The sequence below is a fragment of the Pipistrellus hanaki genome (assembly GCF_964339955.1).
Source record: "Pipistrellus hanaki genome assembly, chromosome: 6".
In the NCBI taxonomy this organism is placed as follows: Eukaryota; Metazoa; Chordata; class Mammalia; order Chiroptera; family Vespertilionidae; genus Pipistrellus; species Pipistrellus hanaki.
The window spans coordinates 55,040,252-55,059,745 of NC_140508.1; the positions used below are offsets into that span (position 1 = coordinate 55,040,252).

The 19,494-nt window shown below is 40.1% G+C and overlaps 1 protein-coding gene across 4 annotated transcripts in view; it reads right to left on the minus strand.

Moving 5' to 3' along the window:
• GREB1L (GREB1 like retinoic acid receptor coactivator) overlaps positions 1 to 19,494 on the minus strand; it is a 250,799-nt gene that overhangs the window by 164,585 nt on the left and 66,720 nt on the right. For all 4 annotated transcript variants that reach the window (XR_014795353.1, XR_014795354.1, XM_084888067.1 and 1 more), the window contains exon 2: positions 1,001 to 1,103. The gene's annotated coding sequence lies outside the window, so the exon portion shown is untranslated. The remainder of the gene's footprint in view (positions 1 to 1,000; positions 1,104 to 19,494) is intronic.

The following is a 19,494-nucleotide window of genomic DNA, read 5'->3' on the forward strand; positions in this document are numbered from 1 at the left end:
GTATACAGAGTTAGAAACATCGATGAGAGAATCATCGATCAGCTGCCTCTTGCACACCCCTTACTGGGGATGTGCCCGCATCCTAGGTACATGCCCTTGACCGGAATCGAACCCGGGACCTTTCAGTCCGCAGGCCGATGCTCTATCCACTGAGCCAAACTGGTCTCGGCAAAAACCTGTGTTTTTTTGAAATCCTTTTTATTCCAGGCAACATGCACAGCACTAGTTGTACCATTGTCTTGTCTTCAGTAAATCTGTACGTTTCTGAGGGGCAGAAACTATGACTCTGCACCGTCCTACAGGAGCATGATGTCAGCTCAATGTCTTGCGCACACTATGCCCTCCTTAAACATCTGTGGGATTGGATCGACTTTATCTGGAAGCTGACATGTAGAAACTAACCATCTTATACTATCAATCAGTTTTTAAGTTTTCAGATTTGGAATAAACTGTCTCTCATCGTGTTTTAACCTTTAACCTTTCATCGTGTTTTTCCTTAAGAGGAAGTTAGGACAGCACCACCCCCGTACGTGCCACTTTGTCCTGGGCGTTTGGGCCTTCCTGGCAGCTCTCTGGGCTGTTACCATGAATGAGCTACTAAGCCTTTCTGGGCCTTTTGAGTACTTATGAGTGAAACTCAAGTGATTGGACACAGCAATTGCTGATGTCCCTTCTCATTCTAAATCCCAAAGAACCCATGACCCCCGGAAAACCTTCAAACCACATCGGAGAACGACTGCCCTATGAAGAGCAATGAGAACACGGGCTCCATGTTTCATGATTAGAAAATGGGAAAATAGATCCTTTTTGTATAAAACTGAGTTAAAATTTTATAAAGCGTATGACTTCGAAACTGATGATGCAGACAGTTCACTTTGGTAGTAGAAAGAGCAGAAAGCTGGAAGAATAGGAAAATCATCGTGGATCCCATATGTACCTCAGTAACACTTTGTTTTTTTTTTTCCCCCAGATAAGAAATCAAAGAGTGTAAGTGACTTACTCAAGATCATAGATGCATGAAGTAGCAGGGCTGGTACTAGAGTGCAAGACTCCCAGTCATGGACTTCCTTTTTTTAAAATAACCAAATTGGTCAAAAAATCTCCTGAAAGACAAAAACAGATGAAGGTGACATTGGTTGAGTTTAAACAGAGACTACTTTGTTCTTTCCAGGTTTAATAACAAACAATTCTAGTGACGGGCACGGAGGGGCAGCAGATGAAACATTCTGACCCCTAAACAAAAATATTTGTATTTTCGCACCACAGTTAGTAAGTCAATTGTAAGAATTAAGTAAATGGAAAACAAGGATAATTAGCAAAGCCAGCAAACAATTTCCCTTCACTCTTTTGGAAAACAGACTGAAAAAAGAAAGAGAAAGAAATCCCTGTGGCTGCCTTCATTAGCAGCCAGGGTGTTGGATCCCATTGTAAATCCCATTTATAAAGGCCCATGGCTACCTGCAGAGCCCAGGAGTACCAATCACATTAGTAAAGACACCCGATGACCAAAGGAAGCCATGAGGGTCTGGGAAAGCTGGTAAACAAAAGGCAGCATTCCAAGTGAATGCCATTGCTGGAGTCTGTATTGTAAAATGCCTGGATTTCAGAAAACCTAAAGCAGATTAGCTGAAGGCAACAAAGGATTCAAATAAGATACAAAGAACTCATCTTGACACATTAAGGAACTGTCTTCAATAGATCATCAGGTATTTATGTATAATTATTATTATTTTTTTTTAAATTCCACCTGAGTTGTGTTTGAAGCAGTGAGGCCTAAAGGAGCTGGGACCTAAACATGGTTCTTGAATACTACACGTTCATGACCAGAATTCACGACCAGCCTTTTCCCTTTTAATCTTCCTGACATTTTAAAGGCCTGTAGCAACTTTAAAATTTGTTATGCCCATCATTTCAATTTGACTACGTTGTGCACAAGTGCTGCTTTAAATGCCAACTAGAAAAACTCAGATCTCTCCAACTGTAAGTGATTTTTTTCTTCCTCATTTTTGCACCACTTACAAAGAAAATAAGCGACACTTTTGGATATGAATTGCCAAAATGAAAAGAAGCAAAACATTAGGCTCCGGTATAATTTCCATCACTTCACATGCTTGTTTTGGTTTGCTTTCAAAGTTTAAACTCAAATACAATTTAGATGCTTAAATTTGAAAATGTGGAAGAAAAACCTTTACTTCCATGTGGACAAGGCTGAGATCTGTTGTTTTTAATTTTGTTTTCTTTTGGGGGGGAGGGGGAGTTAGGGAATTATGTTAAATAACTTCAATAACTTGCCACATTATTTGCCAGTTTTATTCACTAAGGTATCCATATTGCTAAGCCTAATAACTGATGTAAAATTTAAATAATTATTTGTTAAAAGTCCTGTAAGAAGACATGGGCACTGCTCTGGCCAGGTGGCGTAGTTGGTTGGAGTGTCATCCCGTACACCAAAGGATTGCAGGTAAGATTCCCAGTCAGGGCATATACCTACGGTGGGGCCTGTATGGGAGGCAGCCAATCAATGTCTCTGTCTCTGTCTCTCTCTCTCTTCTTCCCTCCCTTCCTTCCTCCTCCCCTCCCTCCCTCCCTCCCTCTTTCTCTCCAAAATCAATAAAAACATATCTTGAGGTGAGAAGAAAAAAAAAAAAAGACAACATGGACACTACATGTGTAATATTAGATCAAATGTCCTTTCACTTAACATTTTCAGGTATACAGACCCATCCATTATCCTGAAATCTTACAAATGTATTTAGAGACCCAGCAGATAAGCAGGTAGATAAAAATGGTTCTGATAAGTAGTCCTAAAAGCCTACAGCCAAAACTGAGGTACAATAATGAGAACCTTTCCCAATAACTTCTACTGTTTGGAAATTAATTTCTCTTCATGCCTCTTCAGTTTTGTTTGATTGTAATAATCACCCTTCACTAAGAACAAAAGTAATTCAGCTCCCACTTTCCCTTTGAGAGACACTCCCATTGTTTTGTCAAGTCCTAGCAGGGCCACAAACCAGGTGGCCCTGACACAGGAGGAAAGAATTTACATCTAATGGTCTGCTGTCAGCTGGGGCCTTCAGGCCAGTTGATAACTTTGACTTCATTTGTGTTCAAGTGGAAGAACACGGGGAAAGTTCAATGAGTCTGAGCTTTTTGGCTTCACCACTCCTCTCGGTTTAAAATGATATTATAATAAAATTGTAATAAGGTTTACACATTTTAAAATATTTATTCAGAAAACACAAGTCCGTCTTCCTTGTCTGACAGAGGGAAAAGAAAGTGAAGGCACATGTGGCTGAGCCACATTTCAAGTTGGCTGCAGAAGAACTAACCCTCCCCCTACCATCACCAGCAAACTCTCCACTGAAGACACCCTGCCCGGTGCTGTGTGTGGCCTCTCCGGCCGTCTCAGTTTTGTCACACAGACAGTGGCAGAAATACGCCCTACCAAGTCAGTAGCAGTGCATTTTCTCAGATAGCTCCTTATTTGCTGACTACCTACACGGAGAGTCTCCTTTCATTATCTCATCTACTCCTTCCCTCTCTCCTTGAGAGCCAAGAGGCAGGACCAAGAATGGCCTGAGCTTTGCTGCTCCAATGAGAACAGGCAGTGTGGTGAATAACAAATCTAATGAAAATATATTCCAACCAATACAGGATTGGCTCAGTGGTAGAGCGTTGGTCTGCCGACTGAAAGGTCCCAGGTTCGATTCCGGTCAGGGGCATGTACGTTGGTTGTGGGCACATCCTCGGTCGGTGTTTCTCTCTATCGACGTTTCTAGCTCTCTATCTCTCTCCCTTCCTCTCTGTAAAAAAAATCAATAAAATATATTTTTTTTTAAAAAAAAAAGAAATACATTATCCACTACTTTACAGTCATTTGGCTTAAGCTAGTTATCTGTAAAATGGGAATAATATCTCCTACCTCAAAGAGTTATAGAGTGGATAATGTATGTGAAGGTCTGGGCATATGTTAGGCATACAATAAATGTTATACTCTTTCTTATAGAAATGCTTAACCACATGAGAAATAATGCTTTTATTCTTTATAGAGCTCTTTCATGCAAATTATCTCAATCTCTCTAAGATTATCCCACACATAAGTATTCATAAGCCAACTACTCAAATGAATTTCTGTGACTCCAGAACCAATGTTTTTTTCTATTGTGCTGCTAAGTGAGGGGTTGTAGTGGTGGAGACCACATTACATTCCTCTGTCATAATATCCTGTGGGTGAGAGTAGGGAGCATGAGCTGAACCGGCAGGGATCTTCGGAGCATTCAAAGGAAGCAAAAAATAGATATACAATCAAATAAACCCATACCACTTAGTAAGGCAATAGCCAAAGAGATAAGCTACCCTTGCGCTTATCAACAATGTATCCTTTATTGATTAAAAAAAAAGCAATGAGAATAAAAATGAAATGATTATAATGTCTGAGAGTCCAGTTCTATATAGGAATGTGATAGTTTTAGGTCAAAGAAAAAATTATAAAAATAATAGACCTACAAAATATTATCTTCATCTAAGGTTGAGAAAAGTTTCCTGTCATTAGATGCAACCAACATTTAAATTAAGCCAAACTGCCCTAGCTGGTTTGGCTGAGTGGATAGAGCATTGGCCTGTGGACCAAAAGGTCCCAGGTTCGATTCCAGTCAAGGGCACATACCTTGGTTGCAGGCTCCTCCCCGGCCCGGGCTTTTTGGGGGAAGCAATCTAATCAACGTGTCTCTCTCACATCAATGTTTCTTTCTGTCTTTCCCTCTCTCTTCCACTCTCTCTAAAAAGATCAATGGAAAAGAATCCTCAGGTAAGGATTAACAACAACAAAAAATTAATTAACTAACCCAAATTTTCACCTCAGAACTACACTGGGAATTTTGAAACACTTTACTTCATTTAATGCTCACAATAACATTCTAAGATACATAATGTATTCATTACAGATGAAAATACAGACTCCAGAAAACTGAGTGATTTGTTTGACAAAGTTGGCAGTGCTGAGATTCAAACCTACATCCATTAAACCCTATATGTTAATTTTTCAAGCAAAGTTACACTATGTTCTCTACAATAACAGAAAAGAATGTGCGAAGTGGTCCAAACTATAATAATCATTTTATTTATAACTCACAAGAGAACTAATGACTATCAAGTTGGTCAAACATGAGTTTACTTACACAAATTGTGAAAATCCCTAAATAGAAATTTCTAAAGTCAGAATGACATCCAAAAATTTTGGTTTAGATTTGAAAACAATTATGAAGTTATTTTTTGGTGTATTAAGAAGTCAACCTAAAGAAACTGGAATTCCTAGCTCACTATTACATGATTCTATATAACTAAATAAATTTTGACTTTGCTATTGGCATTTTTAAGCTTTAGATTTTCTTATAAGATAGATTTAAAACTTAACTCAGAATAAAAAAAAATTTCACCCAGAAATAAGATCTTCACTCTCTGTTATAACCTTTCATTTTACTACCTAACCTGAGAAAATATTCGTTGAGAAGCAAAATTTAAGGAACTTCCTAATGGAATTGAGGTCTGTGGACCAATGGTGTAAGTTGGAAGACAAAATGCTCTTTATTTTTGGATAAAAAGTGAAGAAACCAAGGGGAATCCCAGGAAGAAACAACATGGAGAAACAAATGATCACAGCTATGGATGGAGACCATCTATAGTCAAGTGAGGCAGGGTGGGTCAGTCCTGCTGACTCAGGTGCCCCGAGAGGCTCTGGAAATCACAGCTGGTCAGATGGTGATGACAGGAGGGGGTTGGGGAGGGAGAGGTGGTAGAAGGTGCTGAATGATAAGTTAGGAGTCGTAGTAGGGAAGAATAGAATGGATGTTCCCATTAGTATCAACAACTGCTACAGCATTTGCTGTTTTGGGCCTGAATATAACAAAATAGGAAATCTGGTTGCAATTACGAGTACTTCTGATTTTTCTTGATGAGACCACTGTGGATACTGAAACACTCTTTGACCTTGGAACCATTCAGATCAGTGTTTCTCAGAAAGTCTAGTTCAAAGGCTGGGTCAGAGTCACCTGGAGAACACGTTTACTGTGTTGGTTCCTCATCCTCTGTTCTCAGAGGTCTATGAGTCACTGGTTCTGGGGAAGGAATAAGAAATCTATCTGCATTCTGAATACCACAGAAAGGGCTGCCAGACTTAGCAGCCCTAACCCCAGATGATTCTATGACATCAGAGTTTGAAAACCACTTATTTGTGTTAAAAAAGATAAGATATTAACATTGTGTATGATTGTTAAACAGGATGCTTGTTTGCAACAGTCAGCCGAACACATTAAAAAGAAAAACAACAACACACGTTGCAGTCCGATTCCAGGGCTAGAGACTTGTCTGCTCTGCACTTCAATCTCCTTTGGAAAATGAAAACGAACCAATAATAGTACCTATGAAGCCCTCTGCCATTCTGAAATTATGCTCCAAAGAGGTAGCGAGGAGCACAAGAGTCAGGAAAGGACATTTTGCTATGACGACAGCAACGTGCTCCTGGGATGAGTATCATGTCTGTCTCCCACCCCTTCTTGGGTGTCTGTGGCCTTTGACCTTTCCCTGTTCCTTTTAGGCTGGCCCTATCGAGAAACTAGTAGAGCTTAAAAAAAATTAAATATTGTTTATCAACTAGGTTTAATTGTGGAACCTAAAAAAACAACGAATCAATCGTGCAGTATTTCCCAAACTTTTGACATATGTGTCCTCCTATAATTTTCGTAACGCTGAGTACCCCCCGTACTCATGAGAACGTAGAATTAGGCACAGCTAAGCATGGTGCAGTGCATATCCCCACCAAACTCTGGTGCAACGTGTACCCCCACCAAACTCTTCCTGTACCCCTGGGGGTACGTGTACCACACTTTGGGAAACACTGATTTAGAGCACTAAAAACAAGCAAATTAAATTTCAACTTCCTGAGAAGTATTGTTCTCATAAAAACATTGGGATGACATTATGCTTAGGATGCAAAGAACGCCCCCCCTCCCCAACTCCTGTAGGTTTTGTATTCTACTTTTCCCCTCCAAAATGGTTTCCTAATCAAGTTTTAAGTAATGGTCATTGGATCCTATGATACATGCAGGGTCTGTTTCTTCACATTCATATTGTGGGATGTTCAACTCTGTACTAAGAGGTATCTAGTCTGTGAAATTCTGAGGTAAAGGTGGCTGCCAATGGTACTCCTATTTCATGGAAAAGCGAGACTAAGACCACAATATTAGTAAATACCAATTATTAAAGCATTTCACTAGAAGACAGATGCCGGAAGAAAGGGGAGTTCTGAGAAGTCTGAAAAGGTAAATTTTGATGACTAGCATTATCCAGGTGGTTAGTACATGGCCTTGTGCCTCAGAAATCATGGTGCTGCTTGCTGCCTCAAACCTCCTGCTCTGGTTTGCCAATGTCAGCGCCTGCCATGAAGGGAAATAACTTTAAACATCAGTCCCATTAGGTAGCGCTTAGGCCCCCAAATAAATATATGACCCGATGTAAGGAGGACAATAGAATTTGCTGAAGATTTTTGGCTGTATCACGGTCCTTAGGTCCTGTTGCTTTCCCACTAACAGATGTGTAGAAGGCTGGGTGGAGCCTCACCTGATGTCACTGCCAACTCAAGGGCTTAGTGACGATGTTCCTGGGCTGTGGAAGCCGCCAGGGCTTCTCGTGACGGCACTTCCTCCTGAGGGACTTTACAGGAGGGGGGAAGACACCTGATTCACACGGCCAGGCGTAGCAAAGGGAGCATGTGAACTTTCAACAGGAGAGGAAGCTTTGTACCAGATGTGAAGGAGTGAAGTTTATTTTTCCATTTAGCTTGTTTATTTAAGCAAGAAGGAAGGAGACTGCGGCTGCTTCCCTTTCCAAAGTGCTCAGGGAATGACCTTCTTCCGAGCCCCTTTGCTCCCCCTTCCCACCTCCCCCCACTTTCTTTATAGATGAACAAAGTTGGCTACTGCCATCTCCAGAGGGATCTGGAAAGGAACCAAGTCACTGACGATTCCATTTCATCCATAGCTACTTTAGCCTTTGAAACCTGCCCATCGACAGAGCAGACCAAGAGGGGAAGGTCAGTGCAGCCCTGTTTGGATGGAGAGCGATTTATTAAGGAAATTATTTTAAACCTGCAAAGCAATGATAAAGACCATAATCAAGGTCTTCCTAAGATTCGTCTAACAACCGATAAACTCTCGAGTCTTCGGTTACTGTATTTTCTCCCCTTTTAATCTTTGTGTACAAGGAGCAAGAGTGATACAGCTTTTAACTATAAAATAACATAGCCAAAAGAAAACATCTTTTGTCCTTGGTTCACCTATCTTCTCACATTATTTTGGTCTGACACACCATTTGTTTCTAGACTAAAGATCTTCTTGGTATATATTCAGAGACACACTTATCTTTTTTTTTTTTTTTCAAAAGTTGTTGAAACATTCTTCCTTATGCTGAAGCTATGATAATGCTACTAGTCAATAATATAAAACACGCCACAAAACCTTTGCAGGTATTTTGATTACATGTTCGTTATCAAAAAGGCCAGGCTACAAAATATTAAATGACCTTCCCCTATTATTCATTTGCACATCCATTTTAATTAACACATACCTTCTCCTCTTCCATCATAATATGCCCCCATCCTGCTTCTTGCAGGAAAAGAGAGAACACGGTCACTAAGATTAATGGGGCATTGGTAATGCATTTCAGGTACAAATGACCCACTTTTATGTAGTGCCAGAACAACTCAGCAAGGGTTTAGGAAGGAGAAATCATGAAGTTCTTTTCTGCCGAATTCATGCAGCTGGTGGTGATAAATTGATTGTTCTCCTTTAATAGCAGGGCCAGAAACACAACGAGAGAAGCATTTTCTATAACTGGCTATATATATTTTTTATTAATTAGTCAACAGTTTTTTCTTCAAATTGTTATCTGTCATGGAGATGAATCACCTCTAGTTTTAATTAAAGCCCTCTCGAAATTTAACTCATTCTGCTAAGAGTGCAGGAGTAGCACCAGGAGATGATTTTTCTCTCAGGAAGGCAAAGTGCAAAATGTTCCCTCCTTATAAAGGAAGGAGAAAAGGGATCGTACCAACTCCCAGACTTTCATTTCCTGGAATTGTTTTTTTTTTTAAACACTTTGTGTGTTTCGTGACAATTATTCCTTTCTCATCTTCAAAACTAAAACTGCAAGTAGAATTGGTAATATATAAAAATTTAGATCCTGCTTAACACCCAAGAATCCTACATTTTGAACTTAAATCAATTCATCTAAGTATCATGATCAAGTGTGAATTAAAATAAGGTTCACTCATTTGGCCAGTGGCTTTGACTCTCACAAAAATCTGAATCTTGTTCTACAATCACTATACTTATTGTAAAACTTACAATTACTAACACTGGCTAAAACTTACAATGCTCAATGTAAAGATTTCCCCCCCCCCTCCCCCATGCAACCTAGTAGTCAATTCTTATTTAGTGTGGCTACCATTTCACAGCACTTGTGTTGGGGGCCCAAGAAAAACAGGGAAGGAGTGTCTACTGTGGGGATGTCAGTGCAAATCTGTTCTTTAGGCTGCAGTGTAAAAGTGTGCCAGTGGTCATACATACTCACAGAGCCACTAAAATAATACATTACACATCGTGTTAACATTTGATACATTAATAATGGACACCTGTGTGTGTGCGCGTTAGTGCGGATGTACACAGTCACGCATCCTTTCAGACATCAGACTCTGAGAAACCTCAACTACCTCGCCTAGCACCAGTGAAGTACCTGGAAATAAGAAAGAAAAATTGCATTTTTTACAGTGAATTAATGAAAGAAATGTGATTGACTTGGATTTCAGGTACAGGTTCACCTTCAGGTATAAAGCAAAATAGCAGTTTACCAGCAACAGGACACAAACCCTGGGGAGAAGTGATAGCTCACCTGAAGGCAACAGTCTGCACAGCTACAAAAAGCAGGTAGTAAAAATAAAAGTATGGCTGCTCAGTGCACTTAGCACAGGAGCAAACAGCCTACACTCAATAAATGCTTCAACAGTCACTGGGACATCACTGTATTTCAGTGTAGCTCAATAGCACATCTTCATCATTAGAGAACCCTGGGTCTGTTAACGCGCATTACTTAAGAGACAATATTAAGTAATATATTAAAGGAAGAACGTTCACTGAAAAAATATATTGTTTAAGTTGCGAGGCTTCAGTTGTTTGGGAAAAAATTATTTGAAGCCATTATTGTTATGGTTTTTTTATTGTTTAAAGTATTACATATGTCTCCTTTTCCCCCAATTGACCCCTCCCCCCTCTCCCTTTCCCCAGGACAAGTCCCCACCCCCCAGGGTCCGTGCCCTATTGTTATGTTTTATGCAATGTGTCTTGTCTCTTAAATTTCAAAGACTTTTCTAAATACTGCTTTGTTATGTTTAGAGAGGTTATCTGGAATGTTATCTTAAGTATTATCGCTATTTACACCTAATTCTATTATTATGTTATTTTAAAATCTGATGCTTTAACTCAGATATTAAAGCCCTAAAAAGATTTGCATAACGAACAGAAGGAGGAGTTGCTTGAAACAAAATTTCCCAATTCATTAATTACTGGTTGAATGACACAATGAAATGGATGTAATCCACCAGTCTGGGAGAATGCTGAAAAGACAACAGAATAAGAAGATTTCAGAGTAGCTGAAATCTTTCTCTCTTTCTTTGAAAATCTTCTGTCACAAGTCAGAAGGATAATGTCTCTTTTCACCCAATGAGAAAGCTGTTCTCACACGAGCATAATTAATCTTCTGACACCATGACAAAGAAATTCCTTAAAAGGATTTCTCTGATTTCCTCTCAAGACAGAAGATTGTCTTTATCCATCATCTGTTCTTCCTGATCCCTTCTTTTTGAATATCCACATCAGCAGAATTGTCCATCAGAAGAGACAGCAGGAGGGAAATCTCTGCATGATTGATAGGGCCCCAATGCTCTGAAGGCCTATTTAAGTGCAAGCATCTATTGTTGCAAACTTACTTTACAGCAGTTAAACAAATATAATAGTCACCAATTCAACCATTGTGCAGCTTAGACTTGACTAAAACTAGTAAGTGAAGTTCGCTAATGACAAGGCACTGATTTTGAAACCAGATAAAGAACTCTACAGATAAATTAGCCCGATGTCTACTTTGAAAGAAGAAAATTCTCAAAGCTATGCAACAGTGATATGTACTGTTGAAAGTATTATATACTCTACTGTATATAAATGGACATTCCCATTAAAAACACAAGAAAAGTCTGATACTTTTCATCTTAACAACCATTCAATACTTCTTACCTACATCATGGCTATCAGGGTGGGGGTTGGGGGAGGAAATATCCAAAACTGTATGTTACCATTAAAAAAAATCAGGTGTTTCAAAGAAGAAAGTGTTCCCAACACTCTCTTAAATTTGTATTTTTCAGACTCATCACAGTAAAGCTTTCTCAGAGAGAGATTTAGGTATGTCTGTATGTTGTTAACCCCATCTGTGAAAACAAAACAAACAAAGCCCACTTGAGACTCCTTGTGAGAACCCGCCTCTTCTTTGGGTGGAATGAATGAACCAGAGCCCTATAGGCCAGCTTCAGGTGGGGGAGCAAAGCATCCTGGGCAAAGGCCCAACCCACAGAAAATGCAAGCCTGGCTCCACTTTCAAAGCCATCTGTACAAAATGGAAACAGACCTAGAAATCTCACTGAACTTGGTAAGAGCACACCCAATATCAACAGTAGAGGTTACAGCATGCTCTGTGCTCTTTATAGATGCTGCCAAAAAAAAAAAAAAAAAAAAAAGCCACAAGAGCCCAGACACCAGGACACATTGACACTATGAGTTCTGTCTGCACCACAGTGACCTTGACTACTCAGTTCTGGATGCACCCCGTGAAAATATTTGTTTATCCTTCCAATTCCCAAACAGTGAGGCTAGCCCTCACACTGGTGGCTCCAACCTATTAGTGCTTGCCTTGGATCGGTTATTAGGACAGACTGACTGCCCAGCCTGACCCACCGCAGGGCTTCTCCAGCTGACCTGCCTCTTCCAGCTAAGAAGAGCATCGGACAGCTGGCCCATAGCCAAGACCCACATGGTCTGCGATGAGAGGCTTTGCTTTGGTTTTTCTTCATTGACAAAGCTACATTCAGGATTGATTACCCCTTTGAAGACGGGGTGGGGGGGTGGGGGGGGGGGAGAGATAAAAACCCCACCTAGTTATCCAGGATAAAGACCTGGGAAAATCTTTGTGGCTAACGAGGAACACTAAGCATTTTGAATGTAGAATATGACACAGAGTTTGTGTATAGAGAAGCTGGAAACCAACAGAGAATGAGCTGGTAGTGAGAGTCACACAGAAGAGAGGGCCAGGTGGGGGATGCAGGCAGACATCACAGAGGGGACTCCGAAGTGTTCCCTCTCTAGCCCAGAACCCTGAACCTCTCAAGGCTCACATCACCAACAGCTCCACATCACTGTTAGCAGCGCGTCTGTGAATGATGAGTCTTCCCAGCAGGATTGTGTGTATGCATGTTTGGTGGGGAGGAGAACAAGAACCAATCCTTGTCATTTCTGTATCCCTGTTATACATTGTACATAGCAACTTGTCAAGGTCAATAAACACCTACTAACTGGTCAGAATGGAACCTGAGTACTAGTAAGAGACTATTCGTGCTGCTCAAGGCCAGTGGTGTAAGATCCGGGAAGGATCAGACAAATCTTCCTCTTCCCCCAGGCTACTGTTTGTAGGTTGGGCTACTGGGGTGGGGGGGTGGAGGTGGGGGGAAGCAATGAAGTCTGTGAAATGCAAGTCTAAGTTCCATAGGAATATCCTCTTGCCTATAATAATCCTTAATGAGAAAAACCCACCAACGTGTACGGGAAATCTCTGTACCTTCCTGTCAATATTGCTATAAATCTAAAACTGCCCTAAAAAATTAAGTCTAACAAAAAAGCCAAAAGCAGAACAAAATAAAACCTACCTGTGCTCACAAAAGCTCAGGGGGGAAAAAAACAACACAAAAAACTTCAGTCTTTTGCCCTTCAGAAATATCTTTATAAGAAAAGGATCAGTTGTAATGTCCATTACAAATATTTATAATTGTGTTCAAAAAATTGACTGGATTAAGACATGCATTGACTGGCTTCCAGCTCCACCACTTCTAAGGGTGCACGTTAATTCAGTCTCCCTTTGCCTCAGTTGCCTCATCTGTAAAGTAGAGATAATAATCATGCCTACACGTTGCAGGGTGTTGTAAGGATTAAATGTAAATCCTGGCATTTGTCAAATATTCAACACATAACAGCTAATTATTATTTATTATTATTGCCCACCCCGTACCCCATTCAACTCTCTAATTGGGTATATCCAGCTCTATTTCTGGGAGTTCATCTTGAGACACATATGTCCCCACACAATTGTATATGCAATATGGGAGTTTTCAATGCTAAATGGACACTTCTGAGTGACTGGGGTGGGGGGGGGGGAAGAGGGAGGGAAGAATGAGGAAATTAGGCAAAACAAGTAAAGAAGAACAGGGCAGGCCAGGGTGACACAAGGGCTGGAAACAAACAATTTCCCAGGCCTCTATTTGAACTACTGCAAGCATGTGTGGGCCTCGTTCTGCCTCCTCTGGCTCAGCCTTACCACCTGGTTTCCTGGCTGTCTTGGCACTGTTTGCAGGTTGGGATCTTCCTGGGATACACAAGGCACATTCTGTACTTGTTTTTATTTCCACTGAATTCAATGAATATTTATTTTGCTCCTGTAAGTGCCAAGCATTGAGAGATGCCAAGGATACATTTCATGAACAAGACCATACCCTCCTGAAGTTCACAGCTCAGAGGGGCTGACATGAAAACTACATTCGGTGTAACAGAGAACACACTTAGTGTACCAGAGGACACTGAAGCCTGGGAGTGAGGTGGGGACTCCAAAGATGAACCCAAGTTTGTATGACAGAGAAAGGATGGGGAACTATGGGGGAAAAGAAGTGAGTGTCACTTTGCATGTCTGAGCCCTAGAGTGCATGAAGGCAGAATGGCAGGAATTAGATTGGAGAGTGAAGCTAGGTTAGGAAAAGCAATTAGGCTTAAAAAAATTATTTTTAACAGTTAAAGGGGCAGGGAGGGAGACCTTAAAGATTATAGACAAAAGAGTGACATGATCAAATTTGTTTTTCAAAAAGGTAATTCACTGAACCAAAAGGGAAACATTGGAAAGGGAACAGGAAGGGGAACAGTCAGAAATTGGAGTTTGGGAAGGAGATGATTTGGTAAAAGACAAGGAAGGACTATTTGTTTAAGACCTATGTAGGATGTTGAACTGATGGAATTTAGTGACCCCCTAGATTAGAAGATATAAAGAAGGGAGGAGAAATCTAGGGTAACTGAGAAGTTTCTAGTGATGAATGTCATGCTGTTTATTTGGATATGCTAATTAAGGAAGTGTTACCCTGTTTCTGTGTAATTTTGTAGAATCACAGGCCAAAGTTCTTCTTTTACCCTATGTCACTCACCCCTGGGCCCCGCAGAAGGGATTTTAAAAATAGATTGAAACCTTAGGAAAATAAGATTTTCAATTTGTTTTTAGTAAGGTATTCTTTTACTTGTACTTCCTTTCCAATGGAATCCCATGACGCCTACCATAAATTTTAATTTTTAACGGTTACCCCAGAAATTCAAAGTTTCATGGTTTGTTTCATACGGAAAGGCTCACTGGAGTTTGTGGCTACACCAGTCTGTAAGTATGAGACAACGAGGTGAAAAAAGAAAAAAAAAAGAGCAGACATCTGCCAAAAGGCTACATTTGCCAAATGGGAAATGAAAACATGTTTAGAGAAAGCGTCAGGAGGAACAACAGGGTGGTTAGTGCCGTTCTTTTACTGCGAGGGAAGCTCCCTAAGTGGGAAGACCTTGTTTAATGATCACTTTCATTATTAGAGGGTCAGGTCAAAGAGAACACAAATCCTTTTCGGAAAGTAGCAGCAGTCTTATTCTCATATTATTGTTTTGTGGGTATCTACAATAGTATATCGTATTAAAAGATGGCTTGTATTAACAATGAACTAAAAGTGTTACAGCAGAAATAAAATCAATATGACATTTTAATGAAAAGCAACACGGTTAATTCACTAAATTACATGATTACCCAACATATGCACTTTTCTAAGAAGATTATTGGGCCTTGGCTGGCGTGGCTCAGTTGGTTCGAGTGTTGTCCCATATACCGAAAGGTAGTGGGCTTGATTCCTGGGCAGGACACAGGCCTACATTAAGGGCTCAATCCCCAGTAGGAGGCCTGTATGGGAGGCAAACGATCAATCATCGATGTTTCTCTCTCACATCTATATTTCTCTCTATGCTAGGGGTGTCGAACTCAATCAGAGAAGGGTCCAAAATCTAAAATCCAGCCTAAATCGCGGGCCAAATGGTTTACTGAACAGTCATAAACTGACAATGTCATAAACTGACAGAGGAGTGCAGTGATGACAGCGCGGTGCGGGCCACATTGCAAGGCCTGGCGGGCTGGATTTGGCCCGCGGGCCTTGTGTTTGACACATGTGCTCTATGCCTTTCATTTTCTCTACAATCAATGAAAAACACATCCTCAGGTGAGGATAAACTATAAAAAAAATAAAGAATAGAAAACTACCACTGAGTTTGGGGAAGAACTGTGGACAAGATGGTTGGAGCTATCAGTCTTGGACCATGAGGTGTATTTATGAATGGCAGCCATGCATTTCGCAGCAAAAGACTGTAACCAACTCAGGCTTAGTTTGTCTCCCCTGGGATTTTCTGAAAGTGAGAGAAAAATAAGATCTATTTTATTTAAACCACTATTTCTTACTTATCTCTTAATCACTGCCAAGCCTAATTCTAACAAAAACAACTCCTTTTTTTTTGTTATGATCTTAGCTTTTATTTAGTTTTTGTATGTGCGTAATTTTTCTCACAAAAAGTTTATATTGTATACCCTGCTGTTTTTCATTTATCAATTTATATTTTCTTATGCTAGAAAACAATTTATAACAATCTTTGAAGACTCTCAAAAATTTTATGATATAAATGTACCATCTATAAAAATAAAAGTATAATATGCTAATTAGACCAGACAGCCGAATGACCTTCTGAACAACCTTCTGGACGAAGCTGGGGCTGCAAGGGCCAAGGCAAGCTGCCTCAACTGCAAGGGCAGAGCCCCTTGCACGGATTTTGTGCATCGGGCCTCTAGAAATTTAGTAATCAAGATTGATGAACCGTTAGCAAGACTCATAAAGAAACAAAAAGAGAGGGCCCAAATAAATAAAATCAGAAATGAAAGTGGAGAAGTAACCACTGACACCACAAAAATACAAAGGATTGTAAGAAAATACTATGAATAATTAGATGCCAAACAAGATGGACAATATGAATGAAACCTAAAAATTCCTAGATACAATCTGCCAAAACTGAATTAGGAAGAATCAGAAAACCTGAATAGGCCAATTAAAACTGATGAAATAGAAGCAGTAATTAAAGAACGCTCAGAAAATAAAAGTCCAGGTCTGGATGGCTAAATGTATCATAATTTATAACCAGTTAAGTGGACTTTCCCAATCCCATATAATAAAAGCCTAATATGCAAATTGTCCCCTCAACCGGGAATTCGATTGCTCGTTATGACGTGTGCTGACTACCAGGTCAGCAGAACATGACTGGCATCAGCAACATGGCACTGGCAGCAGGCGGCAATGGAGGCACTGCCAGCCCCGATGGGCCCTGATGAGAGCAGGACCATGGCAGGATGGTGGAGCAGGTGAGTGGGTGGCACCAGGCTAAGGCAGGTGTGAGCAGGGCCCAATTGCCCCACAGATAGCCCCGGAGATGGTGACCAGTGGCATCGGCAGTGGGTAGGGCTGCCTCCCAGCTCCCAGGCACTGAGGGATCTGGGCTGGGGCCTGATGACTCAGGCAGTGGGGGACAAACAGGGGCACAGGGGCCCAGGTGCTTCCCAGGGCCCAGAGGTCAGCTGGGACCTGCCCTTCCATTCCAAATGCTTGTGCTTCGATCGCTGGCCAGGCCTAGGGACCACACCTGTGCACAAATTTTGTGCATTGGGGCTCTAGTTTATTATAGTTAACTAGCTAATATTAGACTAAAAATTATACAGATATATCTTCACAACAAGGCAGGATGACAAATATTCTCTGCCATTTAGTGTTGAGCAGTGTGGCCATTATTTCACTAAATTCAATTTCTAGGTTGCATCTGAGCATAGAAGGCTTAAGGAGGAACCTAGCAGATATTTGGTTATTGGTCCACCAAAGATGAATAGCAGATAATGCTGTCACTTGTGTAAATGTATTATAACTATCATTTCCCCCCAGTAAATCCATTGTCTATTTTTACTTGTTTCTGATGTCACTAGTGTATGATATAGAGTGTGTGAGAGGTATAGTTCTAGAGTTGGATGACGAAGGTTCAGATTCCAGCTATGGCACTCACTATTTATGTAAACTTGGAAAATTCTGTAATCTCTCTAGCACTCCACCTTCATCTTACAGAAGAAAATGTCAAACTTATCTTGCAAGTTCATTATGTACTAACATTTTACCAAAAAGCTTCAGACCAGAAAGAAGGTTGACCCCATGAAAACAGTACCTATGGTAACTTCTCTAGCCTAATTGGAAGTAGATAAGACAGGTAGAATTCCTCTACTAAAGAGACTCTGGTGACATCTGGAACCTCAAAAGTTATAAAATTATATTTAATCTTGATATAAAATAAAGATCAATAAGATAAACTCTTACCAATAATTTTATTTAAAATCATTCTCAAATTCTAGTGAGCATCCTAAGAGTGATGAAAAGCCAGTCTTGTGTATCAAGTAATCAGAAACTATAACTATACATGATATAGTGAGAAATGCTATTGAGAACTGGAACCCTAAGACCTAGGAGGAGTCCTCATACGCAGTAATAAGCTCATCCCAGATACGGTCTCATTCTAGAGCAGAAGAGTGAAGTAATCCCCCTTAGGTACATTAGCAATAATAAAGATTAAAAAATTTTTCCGGTTGATTTTTAAAGACACAAAAATTGCCAGCTACCTAGAATTTCCAGCAACCTGTTATGTGAATAATGCCTTCTATATTTAATCAACGTTTAACTTTCCCTTATGAGCCAAATGACACTGTAAAAATAGGGGACATTTGCACTCAAGTGCTCACAAACTAAGCTCTCTTATGCAGTTTTTGCTTTTATCTATCGATAGAATGACAGGACAATATAGTGCTTCTTCAGTCAGGTTCAGTAAACATGAATTAAACATCTATGTGCTGAGTGAATATCATTTCATGAAATAGTACTTATAAGAAGCATAAGTACGTACACACCCAATCTTCCCAACAATTCAAATACAGTAACAACTTCTCTCGGGGTCACTGACCCAGAAACCTCAACTACTGGAAATACAGTCCATTATCTAAAAGTAAGCAAATTACTATACAGACACAACAGAGAGACACCACAAAAGCCATTCTAAAAGTATTTTCACTTTACTCAGAGAAGACACTCAGGAACTCACCCAAACTTGCTTCCTCTCAGTTTAGACTCGGTTGGGAGAAATCTGCCTAGAGCTTTCCTTTATAGTTCTAAGTAGCACTTTAAAGTTTTCTTCACTTAAATTAGTTCTTCTAAACCTCAGTACTATTGACATTGGACAATCAAAAATGTCTCTAGAGCTCGGACAGTGTGGCTCAGTTAGCTGAGCACCGTCCCATGCATGGAGAGGTCACAGGTTCAGTTCCTGGTCAGGGCACATGTCCAGGTTTCAGCTCAATTCCTGGTGGAAGGTGTGCAAGAGGCAGCTGATTGATGCTTCTCTCTCCCCCTCCCTAACCCTTCCTCTCTGTAACATAAAACAATAAAAACATATTTTAAGAAAATGTCTCTAGATATTGCCAGGGGCAAAATCAGCCCTAGTTGAGAACTACTAATTTAGATCAAGCATATTTCTCTTTAAATTTAATCCCAGGGTGTTTTCTTGCTAATCTAAATGGTATCTTTATAAATACTACTTACTTTCACGTTTAAATGATATATCAGCTACTTCCTGAATTCTTTTAATGTTTAACAGCTTTTCAGTCGATTCTCATGAGTTTATGAGGAAGACAATCACATCATCTGCAAAATGGTAATCTCACCTCCTCTTTTTCTACTTAAAAATTTTAAACTCTCTTTTTCTAACTTCACTGTCTAATAGCCCACAACGATAATAAATCAAGTTGGTAATAATGAACATCCTTATTTTGAATGCTCCTAATATACCCTCATTAAGCATGATGCTGGTGTGGGGTGGGATACATACTGTATCATGCAAATAAAATACCCATCTCTTGTCCCCCCCATCTTTTTCCATTTTTTAATAGTTTTTAACCAAGGGCAAATGTTGAATTTACAAAGTAACTTTTCAACTTCTA